This window comes from Biomphalaria glabrata, chromosome 1 (genome assembly GCF_947242115.1).
Source record: "Biomphalaria glabrata chromosome 1, xgBioGlab47.1, whole genome shotgun sequence".
Classification (NCBI taxonomy): Eukaryota; Metazoa; Mollusca; class Gastropoda; family Planorbidae; genus Biomphalaria; species Biomphalaria glabrata.
In genome coordinates this window covers 23242370-23263309 of record NC_074711.1, presented here as the reverse complement: position 1 = coordinate 23263309, position 20940 = coordinate 23242370, and the positions used below count along the sequence as shown (strand labels likewise).

The 20940-nt window shown below is 34.2% G+C and overlaps 2 long non-coding RNA genes across 2 annotated transcripts in view; both read right to left on the bottom strand.

Annotated features, from left to right (window-relative positions):
- LOC129926256 (uncharacterized) overlaps window positions 1–20940 on the bottom strand; it is a 27012-nt gene extending 6072 nt beyond the window's left edge. The window contains exons 1-2 of the long non-coding RNA XR_008777889.1: window positions 20434–20940; window positions 12561–12628 (exon numbers count right to left, since the gene is read on the bottom strand). This is a non-coding gene — a long non-coding RNA (uncharacterized LOC129926256). The remainder of the gene's footprint in view (window positions 1–12560; window positions 12629–20433) is intronic.
- On the bottom strand, window positions 1440–5418 carry LOC129926254 (uncharacterized). Its single transcript, XR_008777887.1, has 3 exons — window positions 3527–5418; window positions 3114–3182; window positions 1440–2752 (listed from the first exon to the last, which is right to left on the bottom strand). It is a non-coding gene; the product is annotated as an uncharacterized LOC129926254 (long non-coding RNA).

Sequence of the window (20940 nt, the reverse complement as noted above, 5' to 3'; positions counted from 1 at the left end):
CAAACTCACAGAGGACTTGTCATTTGTGACGGCATTTCATGCATTTACAGAAGCTACAAACTATGCTACAAAAATGATAGGCTTGTCTTTGATTCCTAAGACTTATGAGGAATGCTATGTTTCCAGAGGCTACTCAGCCCCAGCTGTGACCTACATATTATGCCACACTGAGCACAGGCATAACCATTGTCCACCTGTGGCAGAATCAGTTGTTGTTTTTTGCCGTCTACCCTCTGCAATTAATTTTCATTGGTGTATACCACACCTTTGTAAGTGACCTCCAGCTGTCTCGTTCTGAAGCTGTATGCAACCAGGTGCTCTCTTATTCTATGTCAGTTAAAGTAAGTTGGCGCCTAAGCTTGACTTTAAATCATTTCTGTGGTACCTCTTAACGTGCATATGACATGTTAGGCAAATGGTTTTGCCTATCGGAATGCCATTTCGGAAAGTATAGGTGCTTAAAATGAAACTCCAAATATCTGGACTTACAGTTACCAAGAAAATAAGCTTAGGTTTCAAAGAGACGACACTGGCATTTCAGCTAAGACGATCAGTAAAATTAATAGCAACTTTGATTGCAGTCCACCAAACAAGATTTAAAAAAAAACAAGTGTGGCTTCAATAGCATTGATGATATTTAGTTTACTTTTATCTCATTTACTAGTATTACTATTTCATTGACTAAGGTTTTTTATTGTCAAATAGGCATAAGTACATGTACTAGTTCCTGCAATTTGATGAAAAATAATAATTAAATTGTGTATAGTCTATATACAAATGTTTATAAGAGATCACAGCTTAGCTTAATTTACTTAATATTTTAAAACTATGATTTTGTGTTCTGACTCTACTCTAAATAAATTATATTTTATTTTAAGAATGCAAAGTTGGAAATTCTGTTCTGATGAAAAAAAATTTATTAAACTAAAGTAGATGTTTATGGTTCTTTTGTATTTATTTTTAAATTATTTATTCATTAAAAATTAATTGCTCATTAACATTTACTTGAAGTAAAGATCAAAAACACAAATTCAATACATGATCAGCTCTCAATTCATGCAGATCACAGCCCATCACTTAAATGTATTTACTGTCAATTCTACAGACTATTCATTTCAAAATGTTGCTTTAAATTGTTATATGACACAATCAAAGTACTGGTACCTCACATTGATGTAGGCCTAAAGCAGCTAAAATAATGACAAATTTTCATTCACTAACTTGTACTGTCATTTATTATCCAACGTGTTAAAACTAATGACCTGTATATATAATTGATTAAGCAGGAGCATCAACAAATCTTGAACAATAATTGTCTACAGAAAAACTTTATTCTTATCCAAACAATATATAATATATATACAATATATACAATGTATTTAAACAAGTTAATTTATACAAATCTGTATGGCCTAAAGATTATAGCGTATTTTGAGCATTGTGTGAATAACAAGTTACATTATTACATGAAAATAGTGTACTCATTTTTTAAATATTCTGGGTAATAAAAATTAAAAACTAATATAATACAATAAAATTGAAGCATTAGTCAAATAAAAAAAAAAATTTCACTCAAGATCTATGTGAACTCTATGCTTGAAAAAAATCATTTTGAAATGAATTTAAAAAAAAAATAATTATGGTTCTTTAGTCAATGGAATGATAGCAGCAATTATTTAATAATTTCATGATTATCCATTCATCTCAATATACTTAAAACTGAAAAATGATTCATAAGGTTTTAGATACAACCATTTGAAATAATGATTATAATTTTTTTCCTAACTTGCTTAATGCAAATCTAATATAAACAAGATTTTCTCTGTCAAGAAATGTATAAGGGAACAACATGCATGTTCTTCTCAGTAAGTTTTGCAAAGGGAATTAAGAATATATGATGTTGCTTTTTTTTTGCCAACATTTTAAACCTTCGCACCAGGTTTTAGTTTTAAGGAGAATGCACCATATTTTATATGTTTACTTTTGTTAGATTCTTATTTTAATTTTAAAAAAGTAAAATTTCCCTTACATATCTTGCAATCTATGGGGCAGATGATATAAAGTTTATCAGTTTCTGTGCCCCATGGTTAGCGAGGGTGTCATGTACCCAGCACAACAACCAACCACCTTTTGAAAAAAAATCCCATTTCAGACCTCACAATCTATAGGGCAGATGATGTTAAGGTCATTTGATTCTTTGGCCAGTGCATCATGTGGCCAGCACAACAACCAACCAAAACGAAAGTCAGCTACCCATTAGAGTTAGGTGGACTCAGGGGCACCCAAAAATCTAAAAAATTTAAATCTGAGTCTTCACAGAGATTCAAACCCATGATTTAACCATTCAGCCATGGATCCCCAAACTGCCTTTACTTATTCCTTACTATTGCCATGTATCCCTAGCCTTTTGAATTCTGAAATTGAAAATCCCAGTCTTAATCGAACCCAGGAACCCTCAGTTCAGAAGCCAAGTGCTTTACCACTCATTCACTGCACTCCCTATTGTTTTAATGGGGCTCAGATTAATAGTTTTCAAGTACAATATCAAACAGATTTAAAGAAATACTAAATCCAAACCTGTTGGCTGAATGACAGGATATACATAAATATGTATAGAGCTTACAGTATAATATATATATCTTAAATTAAAATTGGTCCAAGACTTTTATTTTGCAACATGATGGGATTTTCCTTTCTGGTGGTGCTATGCAGGAGTCCAAGAATCTCATCTTTTCTCATAACAGAAAGTTATCTAGTTATAAAAATAAATAAAAGGATTTAAAAAAAAAAAAAAATATGTGTGACATATGTGTTGACCATGCTAAACATATATATGTTATTAAGTATAATTATATAATTTTGCTATTCTAAAAATAGTCTGTACCTAAAAGGAGCTACTGTGTTAATGTGTAGACATGGCCCTGACCTTAATAGTTATGAATTATTACTAAAGGTGAAGGCAGATATTCAGTTAATTTGATGGACATTGCACTCATCTAAAAGCAACTATAACATATATTATGATTTACATTTTCATGGAAAACTAGTTTTTCAAAAATACAAGTACTTCAGCTTATGAGAAAAGTGCATAGGGAAAAATTGCAGTACCTTACCTTTAAGAGGTGCAACCAATCATTGACTTGTCAGGAATGCATGCCCTTTTCTTGCATTTCCAAACATAACTGTAATTATACAATTAGGCATAATGGCTAATTTCTTTTGAAAACATTAAAATAAAAAAATAATATTATTAAATTGAATACATTGTTGTATCAAACATACAAATTATCAGACATAATTTTGCCTAATTTCATCTAACAGTTTATTGTAAAGGAATGGCCTGCACAACAGCCAAGTATATTAGGCATTCATGAAAGATGAATTTGCTTAAGAGTGTTATAAAAAAAAAACTAGAGAAAAATGTTAAATTCCATCCCCGATATTTGGATGTTGCTTGACCATGAAAATCACACTTCATAAAACATCTTTTAGATAACTAAAATAAAAATTGTATAGTAGTACTTACAATAAATATTGAATGGATGCCAATATTATTAATGTCTGCCCAGAGAGTAGAAATAGTATAAGTATGATCCTTGAGCCATTCTGGTACATCATCAGAACTGGTTGGCATGGTTCTACTTGTTAATAATTGAAACATAATTACAAACATTTTTTTAAATTTATAATTTATCACAGACTAGAATAGAAATGTTGCCAGGAAAAATACCAATGGTTAGAATGCACCTGATGATACTTTTGTAGCCTTAAAATGCACCAAAACTTCATTAATTAAATCTGATAAGAAACATATATGTATCACACAAGTCCAAGTTGATCAGAGTGTCATAGCAAATAATTGACTAGATATGTGAGTTTTATATTAAAGTGCTGAATTTCAGGGGATAGATCCAACTTGACACCACATCATTTATTATTTCATGAACTCATGGGTCTGGGCATGGCATGGAATGGGAACTATTATTTAATGTATGGGGTGTAGGCGAGGCATGGATTATAAATTGTCTTGTATAGATTAGATTGGGTAAAACTTCCCATCGAAGGTAACTTTTACTGATAGATCTGGATCAATTATAAATTTATGGGATCTAGGCCTGCATAAATTTTATCTTTTATTTATATATTTTATGTACATAAATAACTAGTCTAGATTCTATAATTATATCTTTATAATAATTTTTGTAGATGTCATATAATATATCTAAAATATTAAGTATAGATCAGTAGATTTAGAATTCTAGCTAGTAAATATTTTTATATTCCAAATCTAAACTGGATCTATATATTGTATATCTATCTAGAATTTAGATCAGTAGATTTAGTATTTTAGCTAGTAAAATACTTTTATATTCTAAATCTAAACTGGATCTAGATCTAATTATTCTAGAAGCTTAGATCTAGAAGACTAGTTGTCAAGATTTGACTACACTATGGCTAAGGCTAATGCACTAGCTAAGTAGGCCTACTAGATAGATCAAGAGACAGAGTACTAATAGTAATAGACTCTTGCCTCGTTGGGCCTCTCAAATCAGCTACAGAAATCTATGTCTACTATTTTAATATTTAAAATGATATGGCTGATGATATTAATTATTTTAATAGAGACATTGACATACAAAGAAACAAAATAATTAGATCTTATACTAACTCATAGACTCTACTTATACTGTATTGTATTAAACCTTCGAGTTTACGTTCCACTATCTTGACTTGACTACATTGACTAAAAAGGGCACTATCACGGTGACTATAATTATTTATAGATCTAGAATACTAGTCTAGATTATTATCTATGATGATGATGATAATCAACTGGTAGAGCTATAAGTATAATCAGTATAAACTATAATATAATCACTGCATTCGTTTCATTCAGTGTCTGTATCAATAATCATGTGATGTGAAAGTGAAGTCTAGATTTAGATCTAGTCTAGATTAGATAGAATTGATAGATTATAAATCTACTTTCTACTATTAAAAAGTATTATTATTATAGATCTACATCTACTAATATTAGTACAGGTACTAGATCTACAGGCAATACACTATTGATTATAGTGACTATAATTACCGTCACTATACACGAATACAGTTACAGTATAAGTATAATTATAATACAGTCTATAGACACTATAGTATAGACATAGATGATCGATAGATCTACTATCTAGAGTTCTAGACGTAGACTAGATCTATCTATAAACATTCATATTGATCTCATGTATGGTCTAGATCTAGAGAAAATAGAGTGGAAATCATGACTTTATTAGATCTATTGAGTTATTTTTAAAAAAATATCTTTAAATAGATCTAGAACCATAGTCTAAGTCTGGGTGTTGTAGATCTAGATTATTCTAGATATAAGAGATCTATAGATAAGTTCGGTTTTTTAAAAATGCGCATTTTAAATTAAAATACCCAGATTTAAGTATTAATATACCCATATTGGTAGGGCAGCGTTAATCATTTATTAGATCTATTAAAGCATGTCTATATAAAAGATATTATTATTTAAAAAAATATATTATTATATAAAAGATATAGTTGTGAATATTTAATAAAAAAATTAAAATAATGAACTTTTTACTTTTGCCAATTAACACTCTGGCTGGCAAAAAGGATGACTCCTCAATACTGTGAAAAGACGATAACTGCATGAGTTGGTTTGGAATTGTATTTTGTAAGACTAACTTAAAAAAAAATATCCATTAAGAGAATAAACGAAAAAAGGTTTGTCAGAAGAAAAGCTGGCTGGACTACGCAAATAATGGAACAGCCTCTCTCTCTTGTTAAGAACATTGGTGACCGGGAAAAGTGGAGGATTTAGTTACGCGGGACAGATGATAATGATTTCATGTACATAAAAAAAAATCCAGATTTTGTGTAAAATACCCAAATGTGAAAGTACTGAAAACAGCTATTTTAATGGGGTGGCCTTAAAAAAATAACTTTTGTGACGATCCCTTATTCAGGAAAATTTTATAAATCACAAAACATTGTGAGAAAATGGATGAAGTTTTTAGAGATCTAATAAAATAAAGCGTGGGAAAGTTTTACTCTCATTGAAGGTCAGTCCAAGTGACTGGAGGAGTAAATTTCTTCTTTTGCATCCTCCTGAATTTCTCCATATTGCACCATGCGTGAAAATGATGCGCGACGGCACTCCCCTAGTAAAAACTAGGAGCTGTTGTTCCATTAGTATAGTTCCATGATTTAATGATAAGGAAATGTATCTATTTGAAGAGCTTCATTTGGAACGGTTTCATTATTGGAACATTAGGTTTTGGCAATGCACAACAGATACTTATAGGAAATTTCCATTTTATAACAGTTACAATGCTTATGAATGAAAATAGTTTTGCGTTTGGGGTGGGGTGGGGTCACCGCCGAGTGGAGAATTGTAAAAAAAGGTCGCCGAGCTTAAAAGTTTTAGGACCGCTGCAGTAAACTGTCCACAGGTAGCGACGTTGCAGGTCAGTGTTCAAGCCTTCTGTACTGAATGGTCTCGGTGCCAGTCTGAAGATGTAAGACAAGGAGAGCGACCAGGAACGCAAAGCAAACATAGAGGCTGACAGAAGCACTAGGCCTATCTACAGTAGACCCAACTTACCATGCCATGTATGAGGCTGGCTTTTAATGGGAGGATTCAACACTTTATAGTCATCTTTGAGTTCATAGGAAATTAGGAATGTGCTCATCATCGACAACGAAGGAGGAGCTATATGTAGACCTATAGATAGATAGATAGATAGATAGATAGATAGATAGATAGATAGATAGATAGATAGATAGATAGATAGATAGATAGATAGATAGATAGATAGATAGATAGATAGATGGATGGATGGATGGATAGATGGATGGATGGATAATACAGAATAGATATACCCGGTATATGGAATCTAATAGGTACCACTGATATTGCAGAGAATCTTATAGAGACCGCTCACCGCTGATTCATATTAAAATTTTCAAGTGGTCCATATTAGAAAATTGATAGGCTTATCAAAAAGGTGTCAATAAAAAAGTGAATAACACGATTACTGTACAAAATTCTTTCCCAAAGTCATTAGTGGTCCTAAGACATGAACACATTTAGTTGAGTCTTCTTGTGTAAGTCTGCTTCTTCATACAAGACGAGGAAGAAATTTAAGAAAAAAAATGTGCGAAAACAGAAAATCACGCAGCTCATAAAATGACTTTCCAATACTTATATATTAGATAAGTCTATGGTACTTTCATTTTCTGTGTACTGATGTATGCAAACCAAGTAAGGGCAGTCACTGCTACATATTAAATATTTATTTTTTGGCAATATAGTGTAGCTTCCCTAAAATCGTAGTGGTCTATATTTGATCAAGGTTCATAGTGCAGGCCTCTCCCCTGCATCTAATTCTAGGCCTACCTTTACACAAATACATAATGTTAATGATTATGTATCGATATGCATGCATACACTGAACTCTAAATCTTTATTTAAAAAAGTATGTTACGTGCCATAGTGGCATCCATGCGGCCTTTTCGGTGGCCCTACCTGCTCATTTGGGTACCGGCCCTCGGAGCATTTGCCCGAATGCCTATATAGCCAGACCGCGCCTGGTATTGACATTACATGAGCAAGCGACTCTAAAGCCTCAATTTTCACGCTTTCTAAGTCATTTCGCAAACTCCTTCAAAGCCTCTATGTGTTCTCCATTTATACACATTTTGCCGATGAGTTTCCCACATTTTTTTTGTTACTTTTTATGATGTACTCACAAGTTTCAAGTTGACAACACGCAGAGCAATGTAGAGGCCACGTTGTCTATTGTCTCCCAGAAGCTTTTTTTTTTCCTTTGGAAAACACTGTTAACACCTTAAGAACAATAAAATATGTAAATCCCATGGATTTTAGACCACTTTGTAGGATCCAACAAACAAATTCGATTGAAGGCGAAGAGACCAATACCCCGCTAATTCATCTGGAAGAGTCCAGTGTCTTTGGAGACAGAAAGAGGAGCCATGGGGTACCTCGTTAAAATTGATGCAAATCTAATTAATGTCTGGAATCTTGAGTGATGTCAACAACTGTCCTGCCCTACAGGTTTATGACCTCGCTTTGGATGATGTAAGCCAGGCATGTCAAACTCGTTAAGGTGTATGGGCCGCATACAAAACTTACTATGGCCGCAGCCAAAAATCAGTTGCAAATCAGCTTAATCGTTTTATGTAAATTAGAAACAATACAATAGAATACAATAATTAATGGTATACTTGTCCCTTAGCTAGCTACATTCTTAGTACAATTTGGTAATTAAAAATTGCTATGATTGCGCATTTTTTTCTTTGTCCTGATGCTTGACATCTTTCTGGGATACAAGTTTATTAATTTCGGGTGGAAGTTTGTTTGCCACTGATACTATCATCACTGACAAATTTTGATCCAATAATCTCGAACGGTGAGGTGTTTTCTAGCTTTCATTATAGAAAAGAACTGTTTACAGAGATCAGTGCTTGCAAAAATAGCTAGAATTCGGGCAGCAAATTTCCACAATTCAACGTAAATAACTAAATTTTGGCGCAGCCACTTCTTTATACTTCGGTTTCAACAAAGAATCTAACTGCTATTCTATCAGCTCTAGTTGCACATTACCGGCAGCATTTTCAGAAGCAAATGAAAATGGAGATAAAAACAACGAAAATTCTCGTATGAAACGAAGTCATGAAAACGGCCAGTGGAAGCATTTACTAATGTTTCCAGGTGTAAGACATATTTACCAAATGTTGTAGTCGTATTTAATCTTTTTAGTTCCTGACACGTTGAGAAGTGAACAAGATTTTCTCTTCATATTTGGTTTATCCACAGTCGCAATTTTGCCTGAAAGCACTTCACATGATCACACGCAGTTGTGACAATTTAGTCTTTACTTTGAAGTTTCAAATTCAAGTCTTGCAGGTGACCAGTGGGATCGACTGCAAATGTCAAATCCTGAACACATTCGTCAGTTTGGAAATATTCATCAGGTTCACCTTTCATGTTCAGAAACAATACAATTTCTTCATGCAGTACAACAAATCTCTTCAATTCTTTTTGACAAGAGAGCCAGCTAAATTCGTGTCCAATATCATTCAGAAACATTGAAAATTGGCGATGATTTAAGCCATTGGGCACGAGTAAACTTGATAGTGACTGAAACCAGTCTTATGACATGTTAGAGTTGTAATTGCTTTGTGCGTTGAATGGTGCACTGAAAATGAGCAAATTTAAAATTGGCATTAGTCTCTCTTATTTTTGCAAGTAGCTTTGCATTGAAACCATTTCAATATGGTTAGTGCGCCATCCGTTGTTAGACTAGCTAGCTTTACCAAAAGGTAAATTGTACTGCAATATCACCTCCTGTTATTTCTCAAAAACACCATCGCTTGTTGTGGCGTTATGCATAGAACAAGTAGCTCCTCATGTATCTCAAAATTCCTGTCACAGGCCCTTATGAATATAGTCAACTGTGCTACACCCGTTTCATCAGTCGACTCATCGAGAGCCAATACAAATAATTCAAAATCTATTTTGTTCTTGAATTGTTCACGCGAGCTGATTGACATGTCATTTACTATATCTGCAACAGTGTTCCTAGTTAACGCTATTTCTTTGAATTCTTTCACCTTTTCTGGACAAATTACTTCGACAGCTTTAACGATACACTCCTTCATGAAATCCCTTTCGCTAAATGATTTGCTTTGGCTTGCAATAAAGTTTGAAAAATGTAGATGGCTTTCACTACAGACTCAATCTCGTTGTTCAGTTTAACAAATACTATTTTTCTATTTCTTTTTAAGTAGCTTGTCATCTTTTATTTTCCAGCGAAATAGTTAAGCATTATTTTGATAATTTTTTAGGTGGCCAAGCGGGCCGCATGCAAGGTGGTCGCGGGCCGCATGCGGCCCCCGAACGCCGTGTTTGACATGCCAGATGTAAGCAGTTTGTATTTTTTTTATCAAGCAGTCGATCAGTTGGAAATCAAATATAGGCCTACCACAGCTAAGAAGTTTTCTTTATAACACTTGTCACCTGAATGATCATCTTCGCGATGACTTTGTGTAAGAGCGATAACTTTGCTCTTAATAGCTAATGAATGACAGATTTAAATATATATATATATATATATACCGCCTCAATCCCCACCCTTCGACCAAAAATCCAGGTTAAAAGCCTTTATAAATCAAATCAGAGTATATAAAATTGTAGTTTGGTAATACTGATTCAGACATGGTAACATTAAAAGACAGGGGTCCGCGAGACAGCTATAGAGGGTTCGAAGAAAGATGAAAAATATTTTTTTTTATTTGCTAATAGCCATTCTTTCGGATCGGATGAAGATAAGCACAACATCTTTGTGGAAAGTAACAGAAATAGAATCTAGATCTATGTCTGTCAAATCATTGTTAGTGACATAAATTACTGAAAATCACAAAGTATAACTTTTTGTTGTGTTTCACGTGAAAGTGAAAAATTTTCGAGAATTCTGGGAGTTAACCACATGGTTGGTTAGAGCAGCAGTAGTCGCCATATTCTTGAAGCGTATGAATGTGTAATACAGTGAGTGGTAATAAGTAGTTACCGTGATTTTGAAACGAGAAGACGCATGAAGATTTAATGCAACAAGTATAAACACATATGTGCTTATTGTGCTTTATATATTATAGGATTATTATTGGAGAATTTCTTGTATTTATTGATGTCTGGATTTGCCAGTATGTTAATATATTATGTCGAATAAATGTCATCTGCTAATTCAGGCGTCCATTTCTGAGTCTCTATGTTTGTTGTGCCATTATAACTGCAGAACTGATTTAGTAACCATACGCGACAACAAGTGGAATAGCAAACAGTACTCAAGTCAATGAAAATATTTTAATTACTGTGCAGCTCACACTCATGCACAATCAAATGTCATCTAAAAGTCGTGACAATATCAGATGATCTTCAACAGGAGATTAACACGAGGTACACTGCCTACGGTGGGCGTTGTAGTCGCATCCTTTCTCAGTAGCAGTAAAGCACAATACGGACTCGAGGACGATCTCCTTTTCTCCTCGAGAACGAGGCCAATCACAGGCTCACGTTAAAACCAACAATTATTTTCATTTAAGTTGTGATTATGTATCTACTAGGAGTCTAGGTCCTTCTAATACATGTGTTCGAACTTGAAAGGCTAATTACAAGTGGAAACACACTTATTGATCTACACCTGTAATTGTAAAGGATGTTGTAACCTTTTTAACAGAACAGCGTCCAATTTCCTGATTTTTATCCTTTTGCTGTCAACTTATGAATTTTTAAGGGTATTTACTGAACTGAATGTCTAAAAAAAATGTTAATAATAAATTAATGAAGTTGTTTCTTCTTTTTTTTTCAATAAATTTTGTTAAGAGAGTTTTTTGTTCTTATGTTAACCTTTTTAAATTAATTTTAATATTAGATCTAATAGCTGCTAGAAAGAAAGACAAAACAGCAACAGAAAAATGTTGGCAAGTAATTCAAGGGAGATAGTATTAAGCCTTAAAACCAAAATGATGTATTTCCAATGACAATATATGATAATAAGAAATAAAACTTAAAAATATATATTTTAAAAACTATTTATCTCCGACGAAATCAAATTACATATTTGTAATCTGCATTTTTTCTGCATATTCTTAAAATATAAGAGAAACCTGATTTAGCGTTCCTAGACAAGTAAACTAATACGTCTTATTTTATCCTCAAGCGAATTTCCTTTAAAAAAAAAAAAAAAAGCATTTTTCGCTCCACGATTTATCAGTTCAGGGTGAATCTTCGTCTACTCTACATGTAGCGTAAATCATATTATAGTCTATGTGTAATACCAATTGTGAGTTTGTGTGTGTATGTGTACCAAAGACATGCGCAGTGCTTTGAAACAAAGTTAGCCTTTACTTAAATACAACACGACTTACACAATAGATTTCGTTTTTTTAGGTTCTATTATAATATCGTTGTTTTATATTTTTAGTTCAAAGCGCAGACGTAATTTATTATACAATGCTTCACTATCAAAATTATATATTGAGATCTAGAAAACTATTTAAATGGGAAATAAACACAAATGAAACTTACTCGCTTTTAGGTGCCTTTCGTTACAAAAAAAAAAGATATTGATAATATTTCTATTCCATAGTAGAATTTTAAATGCTCGCTGTTTTCTGGATGAATCTATTATTTATCGAGACAAGGCAGAAATGAAATGTTAATTGTATAATTACATATCATTTTTAATTATGAATATCGCAACTAGAACATGCAGACCATAAAGAATTGCCACTGACAATCTTAACAAGTTATTTCTTACACACTCATTCTTGGATTAAGTTGCTACTTTAAAAACAATAATTTATTGTACCTAACAAACAAAAAATTATTTAAAACATTTACCAATTAGTCAATTAATTATTAGTAATTAGTAATTATTTTGTTTGATATCAAATAAGAGACAGAACTTCAAAATTATTGAGAGATATAGTTTTAAGTGTGGAGTTCTTACCTTTAGATAAACTTTTGCTTTTTAAAAAGTTTTTTTTTAATTTTGCTTCTTTAACCTTTAAGATGCTGCTGAAAATAGAAAAAAACTGAAAGCAAGTAACTATTTCATTATTGTTAAACTTAAGCAGGGGTATACTGTTACTAGAATGAAAATAAATCACATTAAATGAAGAATTTAACATCTCAGCTTACTTACATATTACTAACAAGTTTGTTGTTGGTTTTGATGATGCAATATTTCAGATTCCAATCGATACTCAAAGCCTGTGTTGTGTGTAGATCTGGCTGGAATGACCGCCTTAATAACGCGAGCCGAACGAACAAAACACCTGTTGAGGTCTTGTTGCGGACTGCTCGTGTCACCTGGCGTTATGATTGAAGCTGAGACATAAGTTGTGACTTTGGTGAATCCACGGGACTGACTTTTCTAACATTTTCTGTTAGCATTCTGTGTGGCTCTTGAAACATTGATGACAAGCGTGGTAATTAGATGATCTCTGAACCTAATTCGTTCAGCCATGTTAAGCTGCCTTACAATTGCTCTTCCATAAGCTACTGATGCTCTTAACGTAGTGGCTAAAGATGAGCGCGATCTTATTTTCCACGTGCGCAAAGATGGGAGCTCAGTAGCATTTGGTAGATGAGTTCAAATCCGATTGGCTTTAGTGCTCTGAGACTTGATAGCAACATCTTACAATTATATATAATGTATGTAAAAGAAAGTAAAAAAAAAATTAGTCGTTTTATTTTTAATGAAACATTTTTAAGAGATTAAAAAAAAACACTTTAAAATATATCTCTATCAAAACTAATAGAAAAAATAATTTTTAAATGACTTTTTTTGTGTTTTGGACTTTTGTATTAGGCCTAAATTCTTTGTCTACTTATTTATCAATATTGTTATTTAAGCTAAGATGGTAGATGTTCGAAACTGTCAGTTTAGTTGGCTGGACACTACAAAAATAAACTTCAAGGAAAGGTTTTTACATGATTTGAACAAGTTCTTTGAATATATGTATTTAAGTTTCATCAAATAACCCACATTAAAGAAAAAAAAAAGTATTATTAACTATACACTCATACACGGGAGTTTATCTAAGGTCAAGAAAATAGTTTCCAGATGAATAGGACTGAATGTTGATTGAATATAAATAAGTGACAGTCTATTTAAAATTAAAAGCAATATGCACAGCCTGTGACTTCCTATGCTAAGACTTTGTGCTCTATACAAACAAGTGACGAAACAAGTGAAGCAGTTGATTGGTGAACGGAAACAAAACACATTCGAAATAAGTTTAGCACTCAAGTACACTTTCAACTTTCTAATACATCTGCTCACAACTATCTAGCAGACGTACTCACGGAGAGTTTGATGTGCATTTGTGAAGACAAGCAGACAGGAACACACGTGACGGCACGTGACCACGTGTGTACTTCACCTAGAGCAGGTTGGGACAAAATCAAATTTCTTTTCGCCAAAACCATTTCCCACCCATTTAGCCCAAAATGGTGGAAAGAGTTAGTGGAGGGGTGGGAGAGGGTGGCGCGTGAACGTATCGATTCTTTGTTTGCCTTGTTTCAATAAATATGTCACCCAGGATGTTTTAGCACCTGTCGTGAGCACATGTTGGTTCAAAACACGGTGGGTCTGTGAAGGGACATGGCAAGGGCCCCCCCCCCCCAATAGCTGACGGGTGAGCGGTATGAGAAGCTATGCACGTGTAGATAGATCACTGGTCGATAGATGGAGCACAGTACAGTGTAGATTTGATCACTGCATGAACTGTTTCAACAAGCCAGCAACTGATTTCAGCTTCAACTTATCAGCTAACTAGTTTAATCGCGTTGATATTAAAATAAATTCATATCTCATCATTTTAAATTCTAGTTTTTTTTTGTTTAACTCGTTATTCATTCTCGTGAATAGTCCCAAACCACCTAAACTTAAAATAAACATTTCAAGTCAAAAAACTTAGCCCAATGATCCGTTTTGTAAAGATCGTGAACCTACAGCATTAGCCTGCCACTAATCAAAAAAATATAATTACATTGGGTACAGAGCTAAAACAGGTTCCGTTAGTCAGAATGCTAACACTGTTGGTCAGAATGCTAACACGGCTAGACAGAATGCTAACACTGCTAGTTGTATAGTACGTCACACTGTCAAGTTGTGTAGTACGTCACACAGTCAAGTGTTTTTCACTTTGACAATTTTTTTCTCTAAGAAACAATTGAAGCTTTATCTCGAATGGCTGCCTGGAAGTGTGGTATTCTCTGTCGTTATGGTGGTCACGAGTTCAAACCCTTCCCGCTTTATGAAATTTTCAAGCCATAATTTATAATTTCCTAGCAAATAAGAAATTGTGGTTAATAAAGAAAGATATTGGTGTGCATGTTTCACACACACACACACACACACATTCACAGCGTTTCGAAGCAAATACAAAAGACCATTGAAATATTTTTTGCTCTTGTATTGTTGTATTCTGAAGGTAATATAGTCAACTAGATTGTCCACAACACACAGTGATTAGACTGCAAGATGAAAAACGCTATGAGCATAGATGCTGGTTAATTAGCTTTTGTATCCAAATCGATCAAGAGTAATTAAAAGGGACCACAGATTACAGCTCAATTAGCTACTGACGTTTTGTAGTTACGGTTAAGGAAATATGGTAGGCCTATATTAAAAGTCAAATATCGTTTCCATATTTAAAGCTATATTACACGTAACACTTGTCTATATTATAGGTAGCAGTTGTCTGTATTATATGTAGCACTTGTGTATGGAAATGATTATTGACGACATACAGATTTGGCACACACATATATGTCTGTGTGTGTGTTGATCAACAAGCAAGTTGTGTTAAAAAATAATAAGACTCGAGAAAGTATTGCGTTAATCATGTGACACAATTAGCATTTCAAAATTGAAATAACCCACATTGCCACCCTAGAGTGTCCTAACTAGGTCATCTCGTGCGTCAATGCCAACAAATTCAAAACCGAACGTCGGATATATTAGTTTTCTGTTTCTATAAATGGAACTGTCAAGCAGTTATATTTTAAAACAAGTCACCAAGATGTCTCCTTAACTAAACACGGGAGAGGAAGTAGAGATAACTCACTTGTAATCGGAGTATAATAATTCTACATTGATAGAGGAGGACACGTTTTCATTTCACGTGAACTAGGAGAATGCATGTCGAGTTCTAGATAGGGGTTTCGAGGTGTTTGCATATTTCACCTGAATTAGAATACTTGCGGAGTTTTCTGAGGAGGTTTCGAGGCGTTTGCATATTTCACCTGAACTAGAATTCATGTTAAGTTCTAGATATAGATCTCTAGGGCATTATATGTAGGCTATTGGGTTTCACTGTATTGTAGAGCTACTTTAAAACAAAAAACAACAACAGAGAAGTTGGTAGATGTTTACAAACAAATCTCTAGATCTATTTGAAAAGTTGTTTTTTTTTCACACTAAAACCATTTTCATACGTCTCGGTTTCCTTTTGTAGAGTTGGGGGGGGGGGGATTCATTATTTAAACACTTTATTCTACTCCCTAAGACGAAGTGGTAAACCAGCGTTCCTCTTTTGTTTTAAAGATGTCCAGTTGTTTACTTGTTTGCTCCTATTTAGTTTTCTAAACAATCTGTCAGGTTCTATCTCAGAAGATAATCAAGGGAAATAAAACGACTTGAAGATGAAATTCAAATGTTTGGTCTCAATATGGCATTCAGATCTAACATTAGTTCCATTTTCGGTCTGCAGTTGATTGAAGATTCCTTTACAGACCTTTCGATCTATGGGACAGATGATATAGAGTTCATCTGTTTTTATGGCTTACGATTACAGAAGGAGTCATGTAGCCAACACAACGACTAACTTTCCCCACCTAATGTCGAGTGGACTCTATGGTATATCCTAAAAATCCCAAATTGTCTACATTTGGATTTCAACTCGAGATCCTTTGTTCGGAAGCCGAACTATTTACAGCTTCAACCATCAACACGCGTTTGTAATTGGTGCCCTGTTATAATTACATTTTGTTTGAGTTTTTATTTAACGAAACTATTTTACACCCCTTGACATGAAGAAGCTCTCCCTACCCTACGATTAATGTAAACACGTTAATTAGTATTGTATTATTTAGATGATACCAGGGAGTCCTAAATGTATTCCCTAGCTCTCAGTGTGAGTGAAGGGTTGTATCTCCCCTAACCTTGATGGTGGCAACAAAAGCTAGCGCGTCAGCTTCAGTAATTTACTGTCATCCTTTAGTGGGAGCACACACACACACACATATCCGAGCACATCTGCTGCCACTTTACGGTTAAAAAAAACGATATGTCGTCTTAACACTTAAGGAGCTAATACTTCCCTCCCCTAGTTCTTTACTCTAGTGTTTCGATCTAATTCTAAATACAGAACAGGGGAAAGAATGCAGTAGAACAATAAGCTACTAGTTTTGTGAAAAGGTGATTTCGTGAATCTCATGTCTTTTCAATTTTAAAGAATTAACTAAGAATGATCAATAATTATTTTTGTTAAATAGTCATACTTAAGACAGTATATAGACATAGAGATGCATGCATTAATCAGCGCCACGTAACACACACATTTGGGGCTATCTTTTTTTTTTGTGCTAACTACATCATACAGATGCAAGTTTGCTTGTTTTTTTAATCGGTAGCGATAATGTAAAGTTAGATGTTGTTCTCTTTTCAAATAAGTTTATCTTTATTTACAAGTTTTTAAACTATACCATTTCAATTTATCTAAATATCGATATAAAGACCGCTAGCTTATACTATGCAGAAAATTCATCTATTATCAAAAGGTAATGTGCAGTTAACCTTTGTTTGCAGTACAAAATTACAAATATAACTCATGGTATGTGTTATAATGGCCTATGACCATTTCCAAGGAAAAAATGACTAGATCTACTAATTTACAAACATGTTCGAGCTTGAAGGATATATGCCACATACCTATATATATATATATAGGTCTGTGATCTATAGACAAGATATCTGTGAGACAGGGAGATGATACTCCTCCTTTACTCGCTTTCTCCCCCTTGCCCGTTACTCCAGTACAAATAGCTGGAAAAGAACTAAGGAACCTTTAATCCAGTGATGCCCAAAGTACGGCCCGCGGGCCAGAACCGTTGTAGTTCCATCCGGCCCGCCGAAACGTCGGCACAAAAAGTAGAAAATCCTCCCCCCTTAAAAATAGTTGTAAATGTATCTTTGCCTTCGTTAGGGCCCTCACTTTTTCTGTGATGGATTGATACCATGACCTTTAACGAGTGTGCGATTATGAGTTTATGAAATGGAACTCTGAATATGGAATCTATAGGAAAAGTGAATGGATCTTTTTTTGTGGAACATGATAATAAGCCAACATATTTGTTTTGTAAAGAAAGTCTGGCTGTTTCAAAAACAACAACATATACAGCGGCATTATAAAACAAATATGGCGGCCTTCTTGGTTTGAGCCGCGTCTAAAAGATTGGTTAAACTACGATTGGAGGACCGATGAGAATATTTACCGAAAAGAGACAAGAAAATAAGTTGGTGGTAAAAGTAGCTACAATGTTGCTCACATTTTAAGTAGAGAAATGTAACCATTTTAATTTTTAAGACTCATAAATAATGATTGATTTTTAACTATCCCATTATTTAATATAAGTACTAGATCCAATAGTTTCAACAGGGCCGGTCTTAGGCCACTGCAACCTATGAGGCCGAAGTGGGCCCCGCACTTTCATAGGCCCCGCGCGAATTCAAGATGTAAATTATTAAAATAAACAATTTTAACTTAAATTTCTGGAATTCACATAAAATTGTAAAATATACGAAAAAGTCATGAAAATCTTCTGAAATTATTAAAATCTCTGAAAACTGATGCAAATCTCTTTAAAAACAGACAAAGTTGTCATTTCTGGGTGTCATTCAATATGGAAAACGCCAATGGCCAATCCTTCTAGCAATAAAGAAAAAAAAAACGGCATTGTCAGCTTTCATTTAATAAAAATGTAATAATAAGGCGAATTGTAACCAAAACAAGAAGTTCTAATTCTTAATTTACTTGAATAGTCACTGGCATACAAATATAGTTCTAAATCTATCTTTAAAAAAAAACAAAAGCAATATTTTGCTGGTCGATAGTAAATTTAAAAGACAGATCTGAATGTTTATCTGCATTTTGTTGAAAAACTATCATCTACTGTAGATGGCTCTTAAAGCTAATTTGACAGTAGTTTTGTACTTAGTAAAGAATGAATAAAATGCAAAGACGAATTTATTTTCTAATACAAAATCTTAATTTTCACTTATTATCCTTTTCACAACCCAGAATAGGCCCCGCGCTATCCGTTTCGCATAGGGCCCCGCAATCTCTAGGACCGGCCCTGAGTTTCAAATAGTTTCAGGTGAATTTTGATTTCATTTTTCGTACATTTTTGTTGATGTGGCCCGCGACACGCGTTTCGAAAGTTAAAATGGCCCGCAGGTCGAATTAGGTTGAGCATCACTGCTTTAATCTATGCGTAAATGTACATTATTGCTTTAAGTTTGACAGAGACAGACAATACAGGCTCATTCCAATAGTAAGTCAATATCTCATCATTCTTGCCACCATCCAGAGCCCCCAGCACCATTGGTAAGTTTAAAATGAATTTGTGTTAAAAATTATTGTTTTTTAAACTTCTTAATGATCACAACACTAGCAGAGAAGTTGCTGTCTCCTAGATCTACTAAAGTAGTAGTTAAGAAGGGAGAAAGTCTAGGGCAAGTCAATGACATTTTGAATTGATTTATTCCTATAATAGTCTGTACTATTTAGACTTGTTGAGAAAATCAACACGCAACTCTGGCCTCGTTCAAGGTCTTTGATGTTATTCATTTGACTCTCTACATCGTGTTTTGTAGAAGTGAGCACGTGGCAGCACTGGGACAGGGTTACGGTGACATCAGATGAGATGTTTTGTTGTGTTCACTCTCTCGGCAAGCAAAACGTCAGATGTATCACATGACATTCCTGATACCGTTTTTATTGAGCTCTATATTTAGAGCTGACCTACGTCTCGAGGAACACACTGACCACGTGTTGATAATAAATTCAAAACAAGTGTGTAGCCGACTGGAGAAACAACAGATGTGTTTGATAGAGATGCTTATTGCAAGTCACGGGGAATAGAAGAAAAATGTTTTACCATCAAAGACAAACAAAAAAAATAGAACAAAGTCGACAATGACAGTTGATAGTAATATGTGCCATTCAAACATATGTTGTATAAGCTTTCAAACATATGTTATGTGACGGCGAAAACTTATGATAAGCAACCCCCCCCCCCCTCCTTTTTTTTTTGACTATGTATCTTAAATTGAAGATACTCATATTTAATTTCTCTTACTTTTACAATGCGTGTTTGTGTGTTAGTATTTGATTGGATAATTAATTCTTCTGTTTGTCCCGGACGTTTTGTCATCTCCATCTTCAGTCCTATTTTGGTCTCTTTATCTCATTGTTTCAAATGTAATACCATTTAATGTTGAGAAAACGCAAGGCTATAGTGTCACTGAAGCAGATGTTTACTTTGGTAGAAATGAAATAATCCAGACTGGCGTCGTCAGGTCAAACCAAAGGGTGGAGTTCAGTTAAGAACTTAAGTACCCCCCCCCCCTCTTTCCAGTCTGTTAATTTAGATCAGTAGCCGACTTGTACAAGTCAAATAGATCTCTGGTAGGTTGGGGGGGGGGGGCAAACTTTTCCACCGCATTTTTTGGCTTGTGAGAAGTCCACTTTAAACTAAAACATTAGCTACACATTAGCTAAACAAAATATAGGCCTAACTAATTAACTTACCGAATTCGATACCAAGAAAACACATCACATAGGCACGTCTCTGGGAATCAACTTCATTGCACGTAACTCTCAGCTTTAGATCTACTGTTGTGGCCTTGTTAAACTAATCTATTTGTGAAGAGGCCTCTCGTTAGCATCAATTATCTTTTCCACGTTGATGAGCTACGTTCAATTAATTTATTCTAGGATACTAGAGTCTAACGGTACTATCTCTGAAGGCCGAACCAAACGGTCTCTCACTTGGGGTCTGTTACAACCACGTGGTGTCCACACCTAAGGCCTATTTATACACCGGCCAACATAATCGATTTAGGCCTAAAAAAAAAAAAAGCTTCTGTTTTGTAGTGTTGTGCTGTTTGTTTAATTTCTTTTCTTAGTTGGTAGCCTCTGCGGTGTGTGGTTTAGCTAGACACCCGTGTGACGTACTGTTCATTGTTATTTATATGCTAGACTAGACTGGGAGATAAAACACCTGTTGCACCGCTCGTGTTGTGGGTCTTCATTCAC